General features: G+C 43.4%; 1 long non-coding RNA gene across 9 annotated transcripts in view; it reads right to left on the reverse strand.

The window, feature by feature from the left end:
* The window catches only part of LOC140906942 (uncharacterized), a 201,275-nt gene that overhangs the window by 85,206 nt on the left and 90,412 nt on the right, over window positions 1-25,657 (reverse strand). For 7 of the 9 annotated variants that reach the window (XR_012157307.1, XR_012157306.1, XR_012157301.1 and 4 more), the window contains exons 3-5: window positions 18,321-18,421; window positions 16,033-16,161; window positions 11,886-12,009 (exon numbers count right to left, since the gene is read on the reverse strand). This is a non-coding gene — a long non-coding RNA (uncharacterized lncRNA). The remainder of the gene's footprint in view (window positions 1-11,885; window positions 12,010-16,032; window positions 16,162-18,320; window positions 18,422-25,657) is intronic. The other 2 variants (XR_012157304.1, XR_012157305.1) reach the window with 1 other exon arrangement.

The raw sequence follows: 25,657 nt of genomic DNA on the forward strand, positions 1-25,657 counted from the left end.
AATCCTCCAGGGACATCTCCATGAAGCTCTCCTGGATGTACTCCCAAAGCCTTTGAAAAAGGTTTCTGGGGAGAGCAGCCTTATTCCGTCCTCCATGGTAGGACACTTTACCACGGCAGGCCAGCAGCACATAGTCTGGAGTCATTGCATAACAAAGCATGGCAGCGTATGGTCCTAGTGTTTGTTGGCATTCAAGCAACATCCGTTCTTTATCTCTCTGTGTTATCCTCAGGAGAGTGATATCATTCATGGTCACCCGGTTGAAATAGGTGGATTTTATTAAGAGGTCATTCAGGGGTGGCCATTCCTGCTGGGCTGTTTGCCTGTGGCTGAACAGAAATCATCCCCGCGTTAATGTTGGTGAAACGTCCCTTGTGATCCAACAGTGCTTGCAGCACCATTGAAAAGTACCCCTTTCGGTTTATGTACTGGCTGCCTTGGTGGTCCGGTCCCAAGATAGGGATATGCGTTCCGTCTATTGCCCCACCACAGTTAAGGAATCCCATTGCAGCAAAGCCATTCACTATGATCTACACATTTCCCAGAGTCACTACCCTTGATAGCAGCAGGTCAGTGATCATGTTGGCTACTTGGATCACAGCAGTCCCCACAGTAGATTTGCCCACTCCAAACTGATTCCTGACTGGCCAGTAGCTGTCTGGCATTGCAAGCTTCCACAGGGCTATCACCACTCGCTTGTGAACTGTGAGGTTCACTTGGTATTCTGGCGTTTCAGGGCAGGGGAAAGCAAGTCACAAAGTTCCATAAAAGTGCCCTTACGCATGCGAAAGTTTCGCAGCCATTGGGAATCGTCCCAGACTTGCAACACTATGCGGTCCCACCAGTCTGTGCTTGTTTCCCGGGCCCAGAATCAGCATTCCATGGCATGAGCCTGCCCCATTGCCACCAGGATGGCCAAATTGCCAGGGCCCATACTTTAAGAGAAGTCTGTGTCCATGTCCTCATCACTCTCCTCACCACGCTGCCATCACTGACTCGCCTGCTTTTGCAGGTTCTGGTTCTGGATATACTGCTGTATAATGCGCATGGTGTTTAGAGCGGTCACAATTGCCGTGGTGATCTGAGCAGGCTCAATGCTTGCCATGGTATAGCATGAGCAGGAGAGCAGAGTGGCAGCGGAAGCGGCAGGTGGATGATGATGCTGACAGCAATATGGCGCCCGCACAAAAAAAGGCATGAAATGATTGTCGGCCGTTGCTTTCACGGAGGGAGGAGTAGGCTGGCAGCAGACGATACAGTACAACTGCTAGCTGTTATTGTTTCCCAGGGTACTTGTGGTGTTGCTGGCTGGGAGAGTAGCCCGAGGCAGAATGGCCCCCTCAAGGATTAAGCTCACAACCCTGGGTTTAGCAGGCCAATGCTCAAACCACTGAGCTATCCCTCTGCCAATATTCCAGGCAGGACTGAATCTTCATTAGACAAAAATTAAAGAAGAGAATGACCTGAGTCACTCCCATTTATGTCCAAACGCCCCGACCGACCTCATGGAGGCTGGCCAAGAGCACCCAGAAGATGACGAGGATGGCTACCAGTCATATTGCACCATCTGCTGCCACAAGGCAATGAGCTGCTGCTGTGTAGCAATGCAGTCCCATGTCTGCCAGCACCCAGGAGACGTACGGTGATGGTGAGCTGAGCAGGCTCCATGCTTGCCGTGGTATGGCGTCTGCATGGGTAACCCAGGAAAAAAGGCGCGAAACGATTGTCTGCCGTTGCTTTCATGGGGGAGGGGGGGAGAGTGGGGGGCCTGATAACATGTACCCAGAACCACCCACAACAATGTTTTTTGCCCCATCAGGCATTGGGATCTCAACCCAGAATTCCAATGGGCGGCAGAGACTGTGGGAACTGTGGGATAGCTACCCACAGTGCAACGCTCCGGAAGTTGATGCGAGCCTCGGTACTGTAGACTCACTCCACCGACTTAATGGTCTTAAGTGGGGACACACACAACTGACTGTATAAAATCACTTTCTAAAAAATCGACTTCTATAAATTCGACCTAATTTCGTAGTGTAAACATACCCTTTGGCTCCTTTGGCTAATTTGATCGCACTTTCCATCAAATTAATGTTTCATCTTACCAGGCTACAGAGAAGCAAAAATAGAGCTGCTGGTGCATTGTTTTACCAGATAAAGGCGGCATTTTCTAACAGTGTAGCATACAGTCATATAGTTTCATGCAACTCTGGCTAACTTTTAGACTGTTTGACTCTTACACTAACTATTGTGCCCTGGAGGTAAATTAAATGTCACAGAAAAAAGATGGCCTCAGTCCCTTTTCTAGCCAATTTTGCTCAACGTGAAGGAGTGTTCAGGAAAGCACAATGTGCCCCATTTATAAGGTTTGGGTTTTTTAATACCAAATTCTAAATACTATTACTTTAATTCAGAAATGTCTGGGGGATTGTCTGGTTGTCTAACCAATATAGAGCTGAATGCCTGTTTTATGAATGAATTGTGAATTGAGTTCATAAAACCAAAACATTCATATAATTAACCATTTGAAAATTACAGTAGATGTAGCGCATATGTTGCAGGCTGGTGCACTACGTTGCTTTCTTCTTGACCTTCAAACCACTGCCAAGTGATTTCCAATGCACTGAAGGCACAGGAACATGAAGGGATGTCAAGTTGTTCTTCACTGATATTACTTTTGTTATGTGATTTCCCTTCCCTCTCCCCTCCACCCAATCAGGGAAAATGGTTCATACAACGAGTCATTTGTAAGATTGGTGTTCATAAAATTGAGGTTCTACTGTACACAAGTTCAATTATCCAAGCTTCCGTTATCAGAATCTCCCTGTCATTTATAAAAGAATAGTGTTACCCAAAATCTATTAATTTTAGTCAACATTCCCTCAGCTATCCAGAACTCTGATCGTCTACATTTATTCAGTAGTCCTAATGGCATTAGAATACTTGATATTGTACTGTACTTCAGTGGGGTAGACCTCAAAGAAGACAAAGACTATTGCCTTCAGAGAGGGCCAGAATGTAAATATATACCACCTCCAAGCATAGCACACCCATAGTATTCATCAGTGGTAGGTAAAAACACTTAGGTATTTCAATTGAACTTGCTCCTTCAAGTGCTCCGTGAGTGGAACTCTCACTCAAATTAATGGGAGTTTTGCATGTAAGGGACTGGCTGAATCAAGTCCACCAAAGTCTGGAGTGAGAGTGTAGTAAGCCAAGTACTCACCCTAGAGTAGTTGAATAGGGTTGGACCAGGTAAACTTTTGTACTACTACTGTCCAAGATAGAAGATTGTGGCATGAGAAAACGTTATAATGAAATAAAATTAATGCTTGAAAATATGAGGAGCAGAAAGGAAATTTGTGCAGTTGAGAAATGTTTGGAAGTAATGTTTATATAATTGGCAGCAATTTCTAGTGGCAAATTCTGCCTACCTTCATGTGGTCAGAGAGCCCTGACAGCAGTGGAATTGGTAGACTTGATCTTTGCATGCCTGTAAAGCTGATGGGCCTACCTAATTCAGCATCAAGAAATGTCAAAGGAAAATCTAAAAATAAATAAAGAGAAGCTTCTACCCCTCATCCTTGAGAATATAAAATGTTGTAAACTGAGGCCTCTGAGCACTATGACTGAAAACTTGCCACTGATTTTTCATAGGCCTCCTCATCGTCATCCAGAGGGGCTCTAGGGTCCAGAAAAAAAATCAAATCATTGATCCCTGGATACTTGGAAAGGCCCCAGATTATGTTGTGCAAGCTGTGCCCTGTTGGCACTAGGACAAGTCTCCTAGCTGTTTTTGTACCTTCAATTCAGACTTGACCTGGATCTGAATCGATGTATGGGGGACAGCTGGCTCTCTGGTCAACTCCATGGCAGTAAAGGGAAAGGGACAACGCTCTCAAATGACACTCCTGGGGGAGGTTTCTGAAGTGCTTGTCCAGTCTGCTGTCAATTTCACCAGCTCATCATGCTGGCTGGCAGCTCCTTTGGGTTTACATAAAGCAGACCAGGATGCTGTTTTCAGTTATAACAACAGAACATATAAAAATATGTTCCTGGTTTTGTAGACCCATTGTGAGCCTCTTTACTTACAAAAACTGAGACTGTGTTGTTCATTCATAGTAAGGCAGAGTATAATGGGCAAATGTCAATTAATTTAGTTTCAGGAGAAGCTGGGAAAGGGTCAGGTATTTTGCGGGGGTTGGGTGGGGAGAGGGTTTGGTGGCAAAAATTGTCATAGGTCTGACAACAAACGCTATGGTTGGCCCTGGGAATGGGTACGATTCCACTGTTGGAGTAAGTTTAGAGTAAAGCCTTCAGTGAGGTTCCCCATGCTTCCGTAGGAAGGAGGATTGGGAAGTGCTATGGGCCAAAAAGGGCTGAGGTGATCCATGCCTTTCTGGAACAACTGGCCAAACCCTTCCAAGGAGCAAATCAACCACAGGAGCTAGTGGCCTTCAGTGGGACTGCTTGTGCGGGTACGTACTATGTACAGAATGAAGGGTTTGCGTGACTATACAATGCTACCTTTTTTCTTACCATGATATTTCCCTTATTAAGTAGTAAGACGGGTAAAGCTCCTGTTTCTGCAATGTGATCTCATGCTGAGCTGATCTTAGTGAGATAAAGCTTTATCTTTTTAACACGTACCACTGCATAACTGTTTCCTGGACTTATGCTTGCTAGTGGAGGCCAGCCCCAAATAAAACAACTGTCATGCAGGGGAGGCTACAGATGGCACGGTAGTAGTACGCACACTGTACACCTGCATGTTTGGCACACAAGTGTCTGAGTGCAGATTTGCTAGCTAAGAAGACAGATTTATTTTTCTGAGGAGGCAGGAAGATCAGATCACCTCCAGGTGTTACACTGATAAATACCGAGAATAACTCGCCCGTCCTCCGCAATTCTTCCCTGATCAACTTCATCCTTGAGATATGAATTAGAGGCACAGATATGTTATCTGGGAAGTTGTCCAGATTCATTTTCAAGGAAGTTAGACACTCAGCACAGGCCTGCCATAAGCAAGGCGTTTTGGTTTGTCACAGTGCCAGAGGCAGCACTGGAAGGCCAAGATTGGAACCATGCAGCCTAATCCCCAAGCTGTGGGGAGTTCAGATAAAACGGGACTCAAAGTTCAGCAGTTCCTAGTTTTGTTTTCAGTTCTGCAAACTGAAATCCAATCAATGAGGCTTTGCAAAACAAAAAGCTAAACCATCCATACAAAATAGGGCTAAGTCCTGTAACCCGTTAGTGGTTACCGAAGAAAGATGCGTGCTCGGGCCTTGATCGAAGAGTCAGTGAAATCTGCGGGAGACTTTCCACTTATTTCAATGGCTTTTGAATTAGGCATTACTGAGCTGTGCAGCAACTGCACAGTGTGGTGAAAAATGCTCTGTGGCCAGTCCCATGAGCACAACAACCAAAATGTGCTGGGGCAGAGACATGGATGGCTGAATCAATGGGACTCAGCTCTCATTCATACTCTGGAATGCCAATGAAGTCTGTAATGCTAGGTGGGACTTGGTTCTAGGTGTGTGCCTCTGCCAGAGACAGAACACCCAGTGATCTAATATCATAAGCAAACCCTAGCTTCCCATACTGGAATCTGAGTGGAGAATTACCTAGGTGGGGACAGTGCTGCTACAGGCATTATTTGGAAAGAACTTGATGGTAGCTAATAGCAGTGCTGCTTGCTCATTTTATTTCTATCTTTTTTGGGTCTCTTACAATACAAAACTGTAAAACACCGACAAACAGCCTCTGGTCATGGAACTATCATTATAAACTTGTCTTAGACATGTACAAGAATGATTTGGTTTTGATATACTTTTAAGTCGTTTTAACATGATTTTAAAAATGAAAAGCTGACATCTAGTATGTTTTCATCTTAACATCTTTGAGCTGTGGTTAATCCTCCAGGCAATGGAATGAAGGAGTCTGGCAGTCCTATATCTGCTAACATTTGAAAGCTATTGAGAGGTACATGTGGAGAGAAAGACAGGTGACATGGCATTTTCAAAAGCACTCAGGGTGGGCCTAGCTGTTCCCACTAAAGTCAATGGTTGACTTTGGTGGGAGCAGAGCAAAGCCTTGTCTACATGAGAAAATCGCATCAGTTTAACTTAACTGGGTTTTGAAACCAGTTTTTAAACTAAAGCAAATCCCTGTAAGGATACTCCTATTTCAGTTTAAAAGTGGCATTTTCGAGTGTAGCTTTGCTGAGTCAACTTGAAAGCTATTCTGCTGGGCCCTCATGCCTCCAGTGCAGCCCTGAATAGACTGCACCCTAAGGCAATGTTACCATTCATAATTGCAGGCACTGGATCTTGGCAGAAATTCCACCAACTCGGCTGAGCTAAAAAAACCAGAAGGAATCAAGGCAGAAGAAGTGCATCTCCATGTCTATTAGTTGCCTGCCATTTTTCAATACATGCTGCAAACCCTAGCTTTAAGCTGTGGTTTAACATGCATGAGAACTGGGCACTATGATAGTACTACTACTGTGTTTCTAATTTTTGTTTTTTAAAAACGCCAATGTTTGCCTTTTTCCCCCCTCTTGTTATTATTTTTGTTTCTCCTTCCAGGTGCTGATCACATGGGTATTAGCTGGTTCAATATCACATAATGTAGAAAGTTCAAATTATCCATTAAATTCGGCCTTCCTCACACATAAGGACACACAGAACGTTGTAAATTTTACCACAAATGGGAAAGAATCTCAGCTGAAAACAGTATTTTCCATCCTGTGAGGCTTCATCAAAGGGAAAAAAACAACCTTGCAATGTTTCCTTGGTTGTGTTACAGAATTTGGTAGTTGCACAGTGCTCCAGCAGAGTCATACCAGCCTAACAAATAAAGTGTTTGCAATGTTCAGCTGCTAAGCTACCACCATCCTTAAGATTTGAAGACTGGTAAACAAAACGTTGTTTGGAAAAGGCCAGTCGGGCCTCCAGCTTGGCAAAGGTAATAAAGCATATGCACAACTTTAATCAGAGAGCTCTTCTCTTTTTTTATTTCCCCCCACTTCATCCCCCCATTCCCTTTACTTTGCTCTGGTGGGATGATGCATCCAGTTGGAGCTTATAAACAGAAGGAACCAAGGAGGAGAAGTGCATCTCCATTTCTATTAGCCGTCTGCCACTTCAATACATGCTGCAAACCTTGGCTTTAAGCTGAAGTGCAAAACCTCTGGGGCTTTCGCTCCCCGCTGTCAGCATTTGAGGCCTGATTTTTATTTCTGGAACAAGCATGGAATAAAGAACTTGTCCCTTTAATACAAAGGCAGAGAGAAGGGCAAAGCTGTTCCCAAGAAGTCAGTAAAAGTGGTAATGCCTATTAATGATTGCAGCAGAGTGCTTTTCAGTAGCTCTATTAAAGAAGCTCTTTGTCCTAATAAATACTAGTGAAAGAGCTTGCTCTCAGAGCACCTTCCCTGCACTTTATTTATAATGAGTCTTCTAATGAGTACATAGTGTTTATGTTTCCTTGAGAGACTCATCACTCCCCTTCTCAGTCTGTTATTTAACTATAGGGTACTGTATGAAGGCACCCCTTCCCCCACACTTCCATATACCTTTTTGCAAGGGCATATGTAACCCCCAAAGGACGAATGAGTACTTGAGTTGTGGGTGGGAGGGGGGAAGAAAGTGTTCTTTCTGAACCTTAAGCATGGCATGGCAAAGGACACAGCTCAGCTTTAAAGCAGCTTTCTATGTGTGCTTTTCAGAACTGGAACTGATGCGCTCCAATGTGAATCTCGCAGTTTAATTTCATAGAGCCTGATCCTCATATTCACTAACCACTTTGGAAGCGTAAAGTGAACTTGAGGCTACATCTACACTATGAGCTGCAAGCGTGAGTCCCCTGCTCCTGGACACATGCTTGTGGTAGGTTTCATTGAGCTAGCACAAGTATAAATAGTAGCATAGCTGCAGTAGCATGGGCAGCAGCGGCATAGCTTAGCAATGCCAAGTACAAACCCGCCAGAAACCGGAGGGTATGCATTCGGGGAGGCCTGCCCATGCTGCCGCTGTCCAGGCTACTGCCACTACACAGCTGTTTATACTCATGCTAGCTTGATGAAGCTAATGCGAGTATGTGTACACAAGCTGACAATCATACCCCTAGCTCATGATGAAGACTGAGCCTAAATAGTGTTGTCAGCTCTCACACTTTCATTGAAAGTCTCATGATATTCAGTAATTTATTTTTTTGCTTAAAGCCTCAAGTCACAGTGTCATATGATTACATGACAATCTCAAATCTCTTTCTTTCAAAAGTAAGTTTCTAGCCCTCATGGTTGTAGAGAAAAGACTGAAAAACCAAGAAGGCAAATTAAAAAGAAACTAAAATGTGTTATGTTTAAAAATCACATGATCTTAAGTCAGTTTTATGTTGGTTTTTTTCCAGGCCCCAACTCTGATTTTTGAATGCCTGGAATTGACAATACTGTTTAAATTTATGCTCACAGTTTATTGCCAGGATATTAGAATCAAGCCCCTTGAGTTCACACACTTCCAGCCAAGTGAATGCATAGGAAGTTGTATCTAGTTATAACCTTTTGTTATAACAGTCTGAACAGTGTATTGTAGCTGCTTTTAAAAAAAATGTTTAAAGTATTCAAGAGATAAAGGGGAGAAAAAGGAGGTAGGCGGGCCGGAAAAGAGCACTTTGTAACTTGTATTTTAATGAGAATTTAAGTATGCTGCAAACGAATAGACATAATCAGCAAAGGCAAAAAAAGTTTGATGAACTGAAAAAAATGCTATTAAGTGCTTTTTCTCACCCCTGGAATTTTGTTTTGGCTTATAATATAGCTTAAACTAACCCAGAAGAAAAACAAAAACAAAAACAAAACAAAAAACATTTGGCAATTCAAAGGAATGAAAGGAAAAATGGGAAATCAAGCAGGAAAAAGTTAAATTTGCAGACTTGGATGCCTACTGGTAAGCACCTAAATACACAGTTAAATCCACAATATGGATTTTAGGCAACCAAATTTGAAAATTTTGGTATTGAACTTCCCTCTCACAAAAAATGCCCATTGCTTTTAAATAGCTTCCTAAAAACTTGAACCTTAAACTTGTTCCACATGATTTTATCCTTTTTCTCCCCCACTTGGAAAAAACACTGATTTAGTTCCTCTGTTATGGAACAAAAGCCAAACAACTTTGCTTTACTTACTTCTTCATGGTCAACAGTCAGGTCTTAAAGAGCTCCTGGGTTTGTCATGGTCACTGATGAAATGTCATTAGTTTCTAATAACAAGTTAAGACTCAGAGAACTTATCTACATTCTATTGCTACTTTGAAGGAGAAGTATTTTTCATACTAGAGAAATACCGGAAAGCGTACTAGGGCAGAAATGTCTGACGTTTCTCCAATGTTGTATGCAGTGTTGTTATAGCTGTGTTGGTCCCAGGATATTAGCAAGAGAATGTGAGTGAGGTAGTGAGGTAAGGCTGGCCTAGTAAGAGATATTACCTCACCTACCTTGTCTCTCTGAATTTTCTCCCCAAGGGAACACATCAGCCCATTTAGGAAGTGAAGGCAGAACAGTGATGCAACAAAGTGTGACATGATGCTCAGATAGTATGGTATCGACATTCTTATTTTGGTAACAAGTGCCATAGAAAACCCCATCTATACATAAAACATCATTTTAAAATTACATTTTCCAACTGGCCAGTGGTAGAACTGCCAAATGCAAGTATCAAAACTTAGAAGACAACCCAAAAAAAAGCCATGTCATTCCTTGACAGCCTGAAATAATACACACTAAATCCACTCTCTTTGCTGATGACATCATGGTCTAAAACAGGGATTGGCAACCTTTAGAATGCGGCCTGCCAGGGTAAGCCCCTGACGGAACGGGACAGTTTGTCTACCTGCCACTTCCACAGGTTCGGCAGATTGTAGCTCCCATTGGCCACGGTTTGCTGCTCCAGGCCAGCGGGGGCTGCAGGAAGCAGCATGGGCCGAGGGATGTTCTGGCCACCTCTTCCTGTAGCCCCCATTGGCCTCGAGCAGCGAACCACGGCCAGTAGGAGCTGCGATCGGACAAATCTGTGGACGCGGCAGCTAAACGAACTGTCCCGTCCCGTCCGGGGGCTTACCCTGGCAGGCCGTGTGCCAAAAGTTGCCGATCCGTGGACTAAAAAGAGCAGAGCATTTACTATTTTATATCTCTATCTCACAGGAATGGGAATAGTTAACACAGACCCAGAAGGGTGCAGTTTGCACGGCACCCCTTCCATCTGAGGCACAATTCTGGCCAGAACTCAGGGGCAGTGCACCTCAACATCTCCCACCCAGCACAGTAGCATGCTGGTTCCTGTGACAAATCATACGGAGAGTTAAGGGTGCCCAGCACCTTGCAGGTTCAGGTATCACTGTGCACTAGCAAGAAACAGTGAACCTTTCCCCCTTAATTTGGCAGGTCTGTGGAACTTTTAAAACAATGAGCCTGTTTGCCAAATAGGTTTTTATGTAACTTTCTGTGTAAGTAGCCAGTGCACATTCTGTGACAAGCTGTACCATGGTACAAAACAACTTGGTTTAATATCTTTGTGAGGGCTCATATGATGCCTGTTTCTACTAGAAATAATAGCTTGAGGCAGTGGGCACTCATATGATGCACCCATAATGTGAGCTTGTGACAGAATGGAATTAACTCATGAAACTAGTGTGGGTGAAAGACATGTCTGCTACTGTGCTGTGCAGCTGCCCTAGGCTAGATGGCAGGATCTGAAGACTCTCTCTTTCATTCTCTGTGTTTGACTTTTGTACTTGGATGTATAAGAGTGGAAGTTTCCCTTGTTAATTCTTTTTCTGAGTCTCCTCCAGGGCTATCTCTAATAAAACCAGGAGACATGCAATCAACTGTCCATGGTAAGTGACATTATCTATCTATTTTTGCCTTTCATACTGCCATGCAACACCAGAGACTCTGAGGGGCTTCCATGTCAAATCTATAGCAAAAGCCCAGATCCAGAAAAGGGCTTAGGTATTGCAATGAAACAGAGTTGCAATGGAGTGTTGCGTTAAATTTTAGGTGCCTAGAAAAATCACAGGACCACCTCTGCGATCCACAAAACCTGAGTTGGGTGCCTATATTCCTATACGCGGAGTATTGAGAGATAGGCGCCTTAGACAAAACCACAAAAACCAGTCTGCTAGTCAGGAAGCTGCCTCAGCTAAGCAATGGGAGATGTCAACCAGAGGGGTGTTTCCTGAGCCCTGTCCCTCTCATGGAGATAGGTGTCTAAGTCCAAGCTCTAGAGAGGTGTCTATCGAAGAGATGCCTATCTTTGCTTAGTGACTCACAAATTGGAACCCATTGCCTGGAGTTGGGCAGCTTAGGTGCCTACGTAGTTTCTTGTGGGAATGAGTTAGGTGCCTGCCTCGCTCCACACAATGTGACCAGAAGAGGATATGCCCATTTTATAACTTTCAGCCCAGTGGTTAGAGCAGTGGCTCTCAACCTTTCCAGACTACTATACCCCTTTCAGGAGTCTGATTTATCTTGCCTACCCCAAGTTTCCCTCACTTAAAAACTACTTGCTTACAAAATCAGGCATAAAAATACAAGTTTCACAGCACATTATTACTGAAAAATTGCTTACATTCTCATTTTTACCATATTATAAAATCAATTGGAATATAAATATTGTCCTTACATTTCAGCATACAGTACATAGATCAGCATAAAGAAGTCATCATCTGTATGAAATTTTAGTATTGACTGACTTTGCTAGACTTTATGTTGCCTGTTGTAAAACTAGGCAAATAACAAGATGAGTTGATGTACCCCCTGGAAGACCTCTGTGTACCCTAGGTGGTATGCATACTGCTGGTTGAGAACCACTGGGTTAGAGCACTCACCTGCCAGAGAGGTAGAAAAGAGTTGAACAAGGGATCTCTCACTTCTCAGGAGTTGCTCTAAACATTCAGCTCTGGGATATTCTGATGTGGGGCTTCTTCAGTTTCTCCTGTTGAAGATGTTTCACTGGATAAATAATGGAAAAGTGATTGGAGCAGAGGGACTGGATCCTGGATCTCCCACGTATGTGCCCTAACCACTGGACTATAGTCATTCCCACTCTTTCGGAGAACATCTAGTTGATTGGGCCTCACACATGGCTTAGATGTTTGTCCACTTGTCTTCCCCTGATTTGTGGATCGCTCTGGGGCTTAGGTGGGAGATAGGCATTCAGATGCCAGGAGGGATGCAATGGTGCACATGTCTAAAGACAAGAACAAAGGCACCTAAAGCACTTGCTGCCAGCTTACACCAACTTTACCCAACACTGAGAGACTGTTCTAAATAGGGAAATGAAGTTCTTCTCTCAAAAGCAGTTCTGGAAAATGGTAGAGTGTTCATTGTGTCTCAGTGATTCCATATCAAACGTTTTGAGTTTACAAGTAAAAATATGTCTTTGTCATTCCTGCCAATTTAACCTAGGATCTAAGGGTAGGTCTACACTATGAAATTAGGTCAATTTTATAGAAGTCGATTTTTAGAAACTGATTTTATACAGTCGATTGCTTATGTCCACACTAAGCACATTAAGTGCATCCTCACTACCGTGGCTAGCATCAACTTACAGAGCGGTGCACTGTGGGTAGCTATCCCACAGTTCCCGCAGTCTCCGCTGCCCACTGGAATTCTGGGTTAAGCTCCCAATGCCTGATGGGGCAAAAACATTGTCATGGGTGGTTTTGGGTACATGTTCTCAGGCCCCCCTTCCTCCCTCCCTCCGTGAAAGCAACAGCAGACAATCATTTCACGCCTTTTTTCCTGGGTTACATGTGCAGACGCCATATCACGGCAAGCATGGAGCCTGCTCAGCTCACAGTATGTCTCCTGGGTGCTGCTGGCAGATGCGGTACTGCATTGCTACACAGCAGCAGCTCCTTGCCTTCGCGGCAGACGGTGCAGTAGGACTGATAGCCGTCATATGTCTCCTGGGTGCTCCTGGCAGACCTTGGTGAGGTCGATCGGGGCACCTGGACAGACATGGCTATTCTCCTCTTAGAGCACCAAATGGGAGCCAGAGACTCCAGGTCATGCTTTTCCTTTAAGTTTTGTCTCATGGAGATTCAGTCCTGCCTGGAATATCATGCAAGCTGGAGGCTTCTGCCTCGGGCTGCTCTCCCAGCTGGCAGCACCACACGGTCGCACCTACTCCAGCCTGCCCCTTGCTTCCATGGCTCAAGAAGCCTGGACAGTAGTAAGGAGCAGTTCAGCTATAGGCTGAGCAAGTGCAGAATGTGCCTTTGGACGTTTAAAAGTTCGCTGGTGCTGTTTGCTGACTAGGTCAGACCTCAGCACAACCAACATTCCCATTAAGAAAAGGAGTACTTGTGGCACCTTAGAGACTAACAAATTTATTTGAGTATAAGCTTTCGAAAGCTTATACTCACATAAATTTGTTAGTCTCTAAGGTGCCACAAGTACTCCTTTTCTTTTTGCAAATACAGACTAACACGGCTGCTACTCTGAAACCTAACATTCCCATTGTTATTCCTGCTTGCTATGTGCTCCATAATATCTGGGAGAGTAAGCGGGGAGACATTTATGGCGGGGTGGGAGGTTGAGGCTAATCGTCTGACGTCCGATTTTGAGCAGCCAGACACCAGGGCAATTAGAAGAGCACAGCAAGGCACGCTGCGCAACACAGAGGCTTTGAAAACCAGTTTCATGACTTGCCAGGCTTCGGGTGTGACAGTTTTGTGTGTTTCTCCTTGATGCAAACCCGCCCCCTTTGTTGATTTTAGTTCCCTGTAAGCCCACCACCCTCCCCCCTTTGAAATAAAGTAACTATTGTTTAGAAACCATGCATTCTTTCTTTATTAATTAAAAAAAATGAGATAACGGACATGGTAGCCCAGGTGGGGTGGCGGAGGAGGGAATGACAAGGCCACATTGCTTATTGTAGCCACACTAAAAATCAAACTGTTTGAATGACAGCCTTCTGTTGCTTGGCCATCCTCTGGAGTGGAGTGGCTGGGTGCCCGGAGCCTTCCCCACCCCCACGTTCTTGGGCATCTGGGTGAGGAGGCTATGGAACATGGGAAAGAGTGGATGCAGTGGGGGGGGTCTATGCTCTTGTTGGCTTTCCTGCAGCTCCAACAGACACTTCATCATGTTCATTTGCTCCCACAACAGACGCTTCATCATGTCCATTTGCTCCCCCATTAGCCTCAGCATCATGTCCTGCCTCCGCTCTTCGTGCTCACTTAATTCTTTCCTGGCCTCTGCCCCTGAATGCCTCCATGCATTAGGCTGTGCCCTATCAGTGCAGGAGGACTGCATAAGCTCAGAAAATATGTCATTGTGAGTGCGTTTATTTGTCTTCTAATCTGCGATAACCTCAAGGACAGAGATGATAGGGGGAGCGTAGAAACATTCTATGCTCTATGATTCTGGGGGGACTGCATGGTCACCTGTTCTGCTGAGTTCGCCACACTGACCAAACAGGAAATGAAATTCAAAAGTTCCTGGGGCTTTTCCTGTGTACCTGGCTAGTGCATAGGAGTTCAAAGTGCTGTCCAGAGTGGTCACAATGGAGCACTCTGGGATAGCTCCTGGAGGCCAATACCGTCGATTTGCGTCCGCACTACCCCAAATTCAACCCAGCAAGGTCGATTTTAACACTACTCCCCTTGTTGGGGAGGAGTACATAAGTCGATTTTAAGAGCCCTGTAGGTCGATGGAACAGGGCTGGTTGTGTGGATGTAGTCATTTTTAAATCGACCTAACGCAGCTAAATTCGACCTAACCCCATAGTGTAGACCAGGCCTGAGAGTCAAGCTGAGTTTTTCTGTTTCACACATCATCACCAGTGGTGATTCTTCAGGCCAGGTTAGACCCTTATTTAATTCCCACATTATACCTGTAGAATTACCTAAGCAAACCCATTTTATAATATGATTGTTTGTCAAATTAAATGTTTGGCAGTGCCCTTTACCCAGTTCATTGTCTGTATGTGAGAATTTTCCTGGGGTCCTCCCCCATGCCTCATTAAAAAAAGCAGTGTGTCTGCATGTGTTTAGAGGGGAGAGGTATGATGTCTTGTTCCTCTGGCATCACATGGTACTGGGATTAAGTGTTCCTGCTGTCTCTCCACTTTTTCTTGGATCCCATGGATGCAGAGAATGCTGTTGGTTAGCTACTGCAGGAAGCTCTGTCTTGAAATGTTATTTCCCCCATATATCCTATTTTTATCCATGTGAAAGGGTAGTATTTACTTGATTGGAGCCTCTCATTCAGTCTACTTTGGAACTTGATCCTCAAGTGGCTGCTTCTTTACTGGATAGTAGGTGACACCATTTTAAATGCAGAGCCTTCACAGCTGGCATCTGAATGGATGGCCAGATGGTAGGATTATTCATCAGCAGTCCCTATACGACTAACTATTTAGTCATAAAGAGTCCCCAATTATTGTCATCTCCCACTTACACATGTTTCAGTTGATTCATGTGGTATTGTATCATGGCTTGGACTGAGAGCTACAAAACACTTGGTGGCAAAATGCAAGGTAAGATTAATTCATGCTGGCCAGAAGTGTGTCCACTACTGGAATGCAGTTTGATCAGTTTACTCTTGCCATTTCTCTAATACTCTTGTAGCTCCAGTATTTCTCAGCAAATGGCAATCAGCATCCCTAGTGACTGTACTAAGAATCACCAGCAGTAAGCAATAAGTGGCAGACTTCTCTAAAAGTAAGAGTGACAGGAAATACCTCTTAATTTCATCCAAATTCAAATGCAGCTTTACAAAAGTTTAATGTACGTTGTTTGTTTGCCTGCAACTTGAACATTCATACAAACTTTACAGCATCTAAGATGTGACTGGTTCCCTGATTCCAGATTACAAACAGTCCAGCATCAATACTTAGCTGCTGCTTAATTTATATCGAAACTTGCTGTGGTGATGAGCTACTGGCAATTTTTCCTCAAGCATTTGAGCAAGCTGTGGCAGAAGCACATCAGAGGAGGAGCATTAAAGCTACTGTGCAATTCTCACCTAGGCTAACTGCATCACAGGTGTGGTAAGTAACATCCTTTTACTGCTGTTCCAACTGATTGGTAATTCTTGATTGAAACATCCGCAACACAAGGTTTTATAATCTTGAATCATGGCTGAAAGTTGTAACTGAAGGACAAGGAAGTCAATATTAATTGTTTTTAGTGCTATGGAACCATAAAAGTCAATTAACCCTGATTGACTGGAAGTGTAGTTGCTTATGTCTGTTAATTACCCCACATATTTTATCAACAGGAAAATGAGATCTGACAACTTTTCTGTAGAAAAAAAAACAGGAAGTACTGAAAGATTATTATCTTTATTTTTAAATATTTGGCAGATGCTTAGATACCTCATCAACGGGCCAATAGATACCCCTTGCCCAGGGTAACTTTAATTCATATAGTCACCTGCAATGACCTCAAATTCAAGACCCAAACATATTGCCCTTCTTTGGACAAGGAGAATGCCTGTTTGATCTAATAAGTCTTTTTCACCTGTAACATCTCCAATTCTGTGATTACCCACAAAACTTCAGTGGAAATGACTAATAGCTTATCATAAATGGAAACCTAGGAGATTTTAACCCTAACCATGAACTTATGTTGGAGTGAACCTAGTATTACCTGCCCCAAAAGTTCAAAATCTTATTATTCAGACACTAAATATCATGGCATTGACCTGCAAATGATGAAATTTTAAAAAACAAACAATCACATTGCATATTTGTACGTTTTCTGATTTTTAAGATCACCATACCACCACCCTTATGTGTGAGATAATTACAATGTAGCCCTCTTGCATGTTTATAGTGAGTAGAGCAATCTTGGCTACTGCTACTCTCTACTAGCCCCTATTGATCGTGGCCTCACTGTCCTAGCTACTGTACAAATATATAGTGAGAGACACTTCCTGCTCTGAAGAGGTTATAATCTAGTGCAAAGCAAAGTGGTGAGTTTGTGACATGGGAGTTGGAACTGGGATTCATCAAATTCATCTTCCATAAGGGCTACCAAACATCCATTAGCTCAGATGCACAAGACTCCAACTGGTAACCTACAGGTAGAAGGTTGATTAGTAATGCCAAAGGCATCCCTGTTCCCCAACTGCTAATGTTACACTTCTGAGAATCTGGCTTGTTTATTGAGAAGTTTATCAACTCAAGTTCTAACCTTTTTGGAGCTTACACAGCCAGAATCTTCCACTCCCTGAACACATAAGCAAAATCCCATACATCCTTCCTCTTTGTCTCAAACATACTCTTACTTTCTTCTTAAAAGACAGCTTCCATTAACCAAAGTCAAATAATAAAAAAGTGAAGCAGTAAAAAAAAAAATATTACCACAACATCCAAATCCACTTCTAAATGAAATTATATTTTGCAGTATAAAACATGCCAGCAATTACCCCAGGGCCCTTATGCTAACTTTTATACCTATATTTACTTTTTTTCACCCCCATATGGATCATGAGCAAGGTTCAACCCCCAACCTTCAAAATCACTGCCCGAACCTATTTTACTTCATCTGTAGAAGAAACTAGTAAAAAGGAAAACAAAGCTGCATGTACATGTGAACAGAGAATTGTCATCCCTATTTGGCTTCAGCAACCAGTTACTTGTAGTATTTTATGTTCCCTAGAAATGATGGGTCATGAACATTCTGAGCCCTATCTGATGGGACATAAATAGTGGTGTAAATTACATTTCAGTAAATTGACAGAAGTGAGCACAATCGGGGTAATTTATATGTGGATGGGTCGAAGTGTATGGTATCGGAGACTTAGCAGCCAATAGAAAGAAAGAATATGATAACAGAAGCATTTCTGCAAGAGCTGTTTCGGCTCTAACTCTGCCATTCCACCCTCTCTTTTATCTAATTAAACCATTTTACACTCACATGCTGAATTCCACTAATTTACATACATTTATCATATCAATGTGTAATTTATCCCTCCATTTATGTCACCTCTGAATTTGATCCTCCATACATAATGCACTGGGATCCGTAAGCTGTAGGCAAGGAGAAGTAAATACCAACTTATCCTCTACTACAGGAGTAATTTTACTCCCATTGCATGCAGACTGTTTCCCTTAAGCTGCCAAAATATGAAAAAATGGCATTAAACTCAAGTTCTTGTGAAGAGGGGAAATTATCTCCTTTCGCCTAAAATTCAGAGTTTTACTGAAATTTCAACAAAAATAAAACCTTTAGCAATGTTGGCAATAATTTAATCAAATTGAATCTAACTTAAGCTTTTTCTTCAAGCTATACTTTGAAGTTACTAACCTCTGCAGCAGTATGTAGTATCACATCAGCCTACAATTCAGGTAAAGCTGAAACGATGTAGCTGAGGTTCAAATGGGCTTGTAGCACATATCCTAGCAAAGCTAAGAGAAAAGATATTTAAAGTGATTTCAAGAGACAGTGGCACAGATTCTACCCTGGGTTACATCCAGATAATCCTACTGAAGTCCAGTGAGAACTAAGGGAAAGATTTGGACCAATGTGTTGATTTAATAAGACAGATGCTTTTAATATTCTCTATTACATTTTGAAAGTGGTACACTGGATTTTAACTAAATGATTCCCATAATAATGATGTAACAATATTATTATTTCATTTGATAGAATTCTAAAGCACTTACAAACTATAACACACATTCTCTTTCTAGATGTATCTTTTTAAAGATATATATAGACAGAGAGAGAGAGAGAGTGAGAGATATGTGATGTCTATCTATATGTATGTATATAGATATATAGAAAGAGAGGGAGAGTTCTAGATACATTGTACACAGGAATCATTTCACCCACCACTGAAGTGTTGTCATTTCTGATGTGGAATGTGGCAGCTGTTTAACAGTGCACAGAAACAGCAACACTACACAACACACTTGCCCATTCATGTTTACGATAGTCATGAAGCTAACCCTGGACACTGCTTGTGGTAATTCAGTGGCATCATTAGCAGGTCATGCTATTAAATTTACAGTCAGGAGGGAAATTGCACTGAGCCCAATATAAAGCTTGCCCAATTCTACCATTTCCTTTTCCTACAAACAATGTGACCTCAGTTGAAGTTCAAGCATTGAATCTATAAAACTTACGCTGCTCTGTTTTAGTCCCCGTTTGGAAACATATTCCCTTCTGTGGGATGTTTAATAAGTTGATGGTACCATACTAAATGGTTTTGACCTCATTAACATTATCTCCCTTTTCTTGTTTATAACCTGATCATAAACCTTCACAACTGTGCAGTAAGAAAAAATGTTGGATTTTAATGGCACTCTAAGGATATATCATGCCAAACATGTCTTTCCACAGAAGAGTCCTACAAATAGTCCTTATGCTAAGCCATTATATTAAAGTTCTACAGTCAGCTTTCCAGAGGCAAGGCCCAAGCCCCTTACACCAGCAAAATTCTAAATGATTTCAAGGATCACACCTTAACAAATTGCAGCTTGCTAACTGGAGGAAGGGAGTGAGAAGAGGATGATAATGGGAAAACGTTTTGGAGTCAAAAAGGAATGAATAATAAATAGCCTCAGAAGCAGCCTAGCAGTGATTATCTAGAAGAGCCCACCTTATTCGTGGCATTAATCTTGTTGGGGAATATGTTGAGTGCATTCTGCCTACTCAACCAAGCAGATGATTTAGTACCCCCACCTGAATATAAGAGTGATTGTAGCAGGAGAAAGAGGATGCAGGTTGAGCAATCCTGAGGAAGGAACCTTAGGAGCAGTCAAACTTAGAGAGAAGGAGTTCTGAAACTAACTGTCATTTTCCACTGTGACTATGCATACAGTGATACCTCCGTGTGTTTTATGAGTAGCTGCTGCCATTGTAGCCTGGAGGGGTCCCACTTCACACCTGCGAAATGCCTGGCCATGATAAGGAGATAAAAAGAGGACAAGGGAGGATATGTTCAGCAAGGTCCCACAAGCCAGTGCTGTATCAGTCCGTGACCAGAGGGCTTGAAGGGAGAATATTGCAGACAGTGTGGAGAGGGAAAGATCAGACAGGAGAAAGGCCCAGGAGTCAGAGAGGAATATGCACCAGGACACAATAGGACTTCTCCAGTAGCAAACACCGATGTTCTCACTGACCTACAAGCAAGATCACAGGCCTTCAGGCCTAAGGGTAGTATGTGGCCAATCCCCAGCTGTGGGGTTGGTGATGAAGGGAGTAGGGAGAACCAGGCCCTTCTTACTCCACCGGGTCCCAGCCCAGGGCCCTAACAGTGATAGGTGGTCCCGTCACTGGGTCAGCAGGAAAACCATTGGAGCTTGCTGTCTCACTTCCCAGCAGCACAACCTGATCTAACCCCCTCCATTGGTGTGGCTGGGTAGTCAGCAAGTCTTCAGTTGCTTCTGGGTAGATGGCCGACGGCAGTCCCAGTAACTCCTCTCCACTCTTGGTCTCTTTCGGTGGCAGGGCATGGCACGGTGTGTCTCAGCTCGGTGCCTGGTCCAGAGTCCTGCAGAAGGCTTGAGATGTCTGCCTCCTTCCCTGACTCAGCCCCAACTGAACTGTAGGGCCCTCTCTACACTTCCTGTTCTGCCCCTGTGCTTCAGGCATGGGGGGCAGGGCTGGTTTGGCTCCGCCCACCGGGGGAGTGCAGTGGTACCTCGGCCTCAGACTCAGAGGGAGGCCACTCTGCCTCACAACAAGGATATTTTCCTCACTGAGTAAACAATGCCAGGGTCCCTTCCGTCTACCAAAGCACATTCAACTGTCATTCTGCACCTGCTGAGCTGGTAGCTGAATCTTTCCTTGGTGCTGTTGAGGGGGCCAGGATATAGCTTCATGAGCCAGTGGGACAAGGGGTAAGCTGGGTCCCCCAGGATCACTACTGGCATTTCAGTTTTGACAAGGCAATTCACTGGTCAGGAAAGAACACCCCCATTTGTAGCTTTCTGAACAGGTCTGTGTTCTTAAAGATATGAACATTATGCTCCTTCCATGACCAGCCAAGAGTGATGTCAGTGAAGCTTCCCCAGTGATCCACCAGCACTTCCATAACCATAGAAAAGTAGCCCTTTCTGTTGATGTACTCTGTGACAAAGTGGGCTGGTGCCAAAATAGGGATTTGTGCACCACCAATCGCTCCACTGCAGTTCAGGAACCCCATTGCTGCAGTTGCATCCACTATGTTCTGCATATTGCTGAGAGTCACAGTCCTGTACACTTGCATGACAACAGCCCACCCTGTGGATTTTCCAGCTCTGAAATGATTTCCCACTGACCAGTGGCAATCCCAGGTTGCAGGTTTCCACAGTGTGGTCACCACTTGCTTCTCAACGGTCAGCTCTCACTCTGGTGTCCCTGTGCTGGAGGGCTGGGGCAAGCTCTGCACACAGATCTAGGAACGCAGCCTTGCATATCTGAAAGTTCTGTAGCTACTGCCTGTCATCCCAAACCTGCATTATGATGCAATCCCACCAGTCAGTGCTCATTTCTCTAGGCCCAGAAGTGGCACTCCACCATCTGCAGCTGCTCCGTGACCACCACCAACAACCCTGAATTGGTTTTCACTGTGTCCCACAGTAATCTCTCCTCCATGAAACAGTCACATCCCCCGCTGCAGTGGGTCTTCTGCCGTTCTGCAAATACCAGAGGATTGTTTGCCCTGTGTTTGCAATGCTAATGATAATGATGCAGAGATGTGCAGGCTCCATGCTTCAGTCAGAGATGATGGACAGTGAGACATGCAATGCAGTTTTGTGGGATTTTTGAAAAAGACACAAAAATTATGGGTGGCATTATGTGATGGAGAAAGTTGCATGATCCCTTGCTCCCAGTCACACTTATGCAACTCATTTGTGTCCTACCATGTATTGCCAAAATTTCCCAAAAGACAGTGCCCCAGGTGATGGTAAGCTCCACACTGGGATACCTACCCATGGCACACTGCGCTGTGCCTCGACACAAGCACTCCTGCTGAATACACACAGTGCTGATGCAAGGAGCCAAGTATGCATGTGCATGAGCTAACTGCGGCAGCTGTATGCCGACGTACCTTGTGTCGACCAAAGTTTGTAATGTAGTCATGGCCCCAGCATCTCAAAGTGTTTTCCAAAGTAATGTTAGATGCTGGTGGCACAGTGACTAGGCAGACAAATCATGATAGCCATTAGGAACTGATAAATAGCCAATACTTTAGACACTAGTACCTGTATTATTTACAGAGGTTATATTGGCCATGACACAAGTGTTATCTGGAACACTTTGGAGAAGTGCCCGTATAGGATTTAAACTTTCCACCTGGATGGCCGCCAGATACAGGCAGAAGGGACATCTGATTTCTCCTCTGAAGGACAGTTCCTCTAGTAATGCAACACCTCCATCTAGTACCACACTGCAACGTCAGCATGTGTCCAAGTCCTGGAGGGGGACTTGAACCCAGAGGCAGGAGTGCTACTAATTGAGCCATTATGACAAAAGCACTAAAAGCGCCATTTCTCCTCCCTTTAATTACAAATGCTGAGCATCTTGTACAAAGGAAATCTATTTTTCTGTCACACACAACATTATTTCACCAAGCTCTCTTTTTTGCTTTTTAAAATCTTTCAAAGGCTCCAGCGTTTGCCCTTTTATATGTTTTTAGCACAGCATGTTCACAAAATGAACGACTGGAAGCAGGTCTGAGTTTACATTAGGTCAGTTGGCCCTAAAAGTAACCAAAGATTTTACTGCAGTGATTTTTACAGAAAAATGTGTGCCTCCATTCATGGCTATGCCAGAAGGAAGATGGGGAACCGAAGCTCCAGCTGCCAAAAGCACGAGTGCAACAGAATGTCCCTCTCCTACCCCCTGAACTGAAGAGGTGAATGCAAACTGGCAATGCTGACAACATAAATGAATCAGTTATTCATTTTCAGTCACAAATATGTACAAGGGAAATAGAATATCCTGAACATAAACCTTGTGCACATCATGAAGGATTCACATTTAATGAATTTCTAGCTCTCAAAAAGCACTGACATCCCAACATAGCTGTGTTGAATACGCAGTGTTGTTGTAGCTGTGCTGGTCCCAGGATATTAGAGAGACAAGGCGGGTGAAGTAATATCTTTCGTTGGATCAGCTTCTGTTGGTGCAAGAGACAAGCTTTTGAGCTTACACACACAGAGCTGCTCTTCAGGTCTCTAAGCTCAAAATATTGTCTCTTTTACCAACTGAAGGTCCAATAAAAGATATTACCTCACCCGCCTTGTCTGTGTTGAACATGTGCATCCAAATTTAGTCTTGGGCTTGAGTTTAAGTGTTTGCAGACTTTAGCCCATATGCATGAGAGTTTGATCCCTGTGGAAAAGATGGAGATGTAAGGTGCTCAGATATTATAGTAGAAATGCCTGGATAGATTACAGAAAAGAAAACTGGTGATTCTTGAACTATCCCTTTAAATACATCAGACAAGCTTAGCTATAAATAAAAACAAAGGGCAAAAATAGCCACACACGCTCACAAATATAGCTCCTCAGATGCACTTTTCAGCTAAGTGTTTCCAAAGCACTGGAAATGAGGCTTGTGTGGAACAGGGAAAACAAACACAGGAATTCGTTAGGGGAGGGGAAGAGTGTGGGAACCCATAGAACAAACTCACTTCACTTCCAGGAACACTTGTCCTGTCAGCAGCTTTTGTGTATTATACACACAAGCAGATGAAGGGTAGAGAGAGAGAGATGTGTTTGGGAAACATAGGTCTTGTATAAGCGTGTGTCTGACAACCATGGTATCAGCCTTGTTGTTGACAATGTATCTCAGTGCCAGAGCAAGGGTAGGGTGAAATAAGAACCAGCCCGAGTTTTTGTCCATCCTCCACAATAAATCTGAACTCAGGTTTTGTAATGAGTGCTGGGTGAATGGTTCAAGCAAATCTAAATTTAAACTCACCTGCATGCTGGCTACATTTGAGCTGGGGAACTGTCCCTCTCTGTACATGTCACAAGCCTATGCCCAAGTTAGCAAAGTGATCACCACCTGGGAGCCTGGCCATAGAGCACAAGCAGGGACACAAAGTGTAAGCCATGGAAAAACCTAAGGAGATCCCTTAGTTTGGGGCCCCATCACTAGAGAATTAGCTAGCACCATAGGGAAGGAGCAACTTTGACATTATAGGAAACAACTAGAAAAATGTTGTTCCCAACATGAGTAATGGTGTGGCTGCACCTACTACAAACTAAGCACAAATCAGTTTGGGAGAGAATTGTGTACTACAGAGTAGAGACAGGCCACAACAGAACCTTTAATCCAAACCCTTTCAAATTTGGGGGAAAGGAGGTGAGAATGGGAATTCAGATTTGAATTGCCATGCCCCTTTTCTTGCCTATAGTTTTGGTCCTGGCTTTCATCCAAAATGGAAGAGGCCTAGTTTCCAGACACAGCTGTAATGTCATATGAGCAGCTTGAGACTCAGTGAATCTCACAAAGCTGATCTCACATATGAGTAGACTGAGACTCAGTGGGGAAAACCTTACTGAATCTCACAAAGCTTCCACAATTCAAGGTGTATGAACAGTTTGAGATTTTGGCACTCTTGTATCCAGTACATAACCTAGTCCTGATTAAGCCTCAAAACCAATCACTAGCCTGAACCATATCTGTATACTAAACATCACTGCCTCAACCCATCTCTCCTACAATGTTTTTGGATCAAAGTATAATGGAACTCCACTGAAAAAGTGATGTGGAGCTGCCCATGGGAACTGACAGACTCTTGAAGAGTATAATTTCCTTCACTGATTTCGGTGCTATTATAAGTTCATTATCATTTCTGCAAAAAGTTTGCATTCTGCAAGTTCTAATTTTTGCAGAACTTTATAGCTAGCAGCATCTGAGAAAAGAGGCAAGCATTTCTTTTTTATGATTCATTTCCCCAAATTATGCACTCCCAAAGACTCTTATGACAAATGGTTTTATAGAACAGGTTAAATAATACAAAAAAAGTGATTCAGTAATATTTTCCCACATAAAAATGGTGAGAACTGTTAGTGTTAACTAACATAGTATTTGTTGTTTGATAGTATTTAAATGGCTACTGGGTATTTGTGAAAATATTTGTGAATCCTGGGAGTTTCACAAGTTTAACACAAACAATTATTCCTCTGAAAATTCATATTGGAAGATCATGGTCTGTTTTTGCTGTTAATTAGTTATTATTTTCTATTCATTATTTGTTATTCTTCATTGAAGAGGCTTCAGTTAAAACTGGTCAGAACATGTGTCCAACCTCCCCACTTCCCTAGGAAAATTGACTTTTTCAGCCAAAAGTTGAAAAAAAAAATTTTCCACCAAAAATCAAACATTTCTATTTGGAATTGCCACAACAGTACCTCAGAGAAGTTGTAGGTTTGGATCTCTCATACCTCCATTCTCTGTTGGTTTGGTGCCCTGGTTAGCATCTGCCATGATGTACCATGATCTCCCTCCCACTGAACAGCCCTAGGGCATTGTGGGAGACACAGTATGGCTGGGGATCCAGCCCATGCAGGGAAATGGGGGCATGAAAGCACCTGAACTACAATTCCCATCAGGCATCACAGTGACATAACCAAACTGAAGTTTTCAGCCAAAAGTTTTCAGGTTTGGGGAGTTTTCAATTAAGTGAAATTTTTCCACAG

This window comes from Lepidochelys kempii, chromosome 2 (genome assembly GCF_965140265.1).
Source record: "Lepidochelys kempii isolate rLepKem1 chromosome 2, rLepKem1.hap2, whole genome shotgun sequence".
NCBI classification, from domain to species: domain Eukaryota; kingdom Metazoa; phylum Chordata; order Testudines; family Cheloniidae; genus Lepidochelys; species Lepidochelys kempii.